Genomic DNA, 230 nt, shown 5'->3' with positions numbered 1-230 from the left:
GAATGTGGGTCGGGAAAGCAGGTTAGGAGAGATGAGAACACGAGAAGTCTGGAAATAATGAAAGAGAGGGTTATGTAGGAGGAAAGAAGTGTGGCATGCAAGGTAAGAATGAATAATAAATACGACGAACAGGGAGACTGAGATAACGGTTAACGCGAATCTGTCTAGATAGCAGTGCAGGTATCGACTTCAGGATTGGAGCGGTGTGTAACTATAGTGAGCCCCCCCCT

At 46.1% G+C, this 230-nt stretch overlaps 1 protein-coding gene across 1 annotated transcript in view; it reads right to left on the bottom strand.

The window, feature by feature from the left end:
• The window catches only part of LOC119581629, a gene marked incomplete in the record, with an annotated part of 75,999 nt that overhangs the window by 937 nt on the left and 74,832 nt on the right, over positions 1-230 (bottom strand).

The sequence above is a fragment of the Penaeus monodon genome, chromosome 15 (assembly GCF_015228065.2).
Source record: "Penaeus monodon isolate SGIC_2016 chromosome 15, NSTDA_Pmon_1, whole genome shotgun sequence".
Lineage (NCBI taxonomy): Eukaryota > Metazoa > Arthropoda > Malacostraca > Decapoda > Penaeidae > Penaeus > Penaeus monodon.
This window is presented reverse-complemented; position numbering and strand designations above follow the sequence as displayed.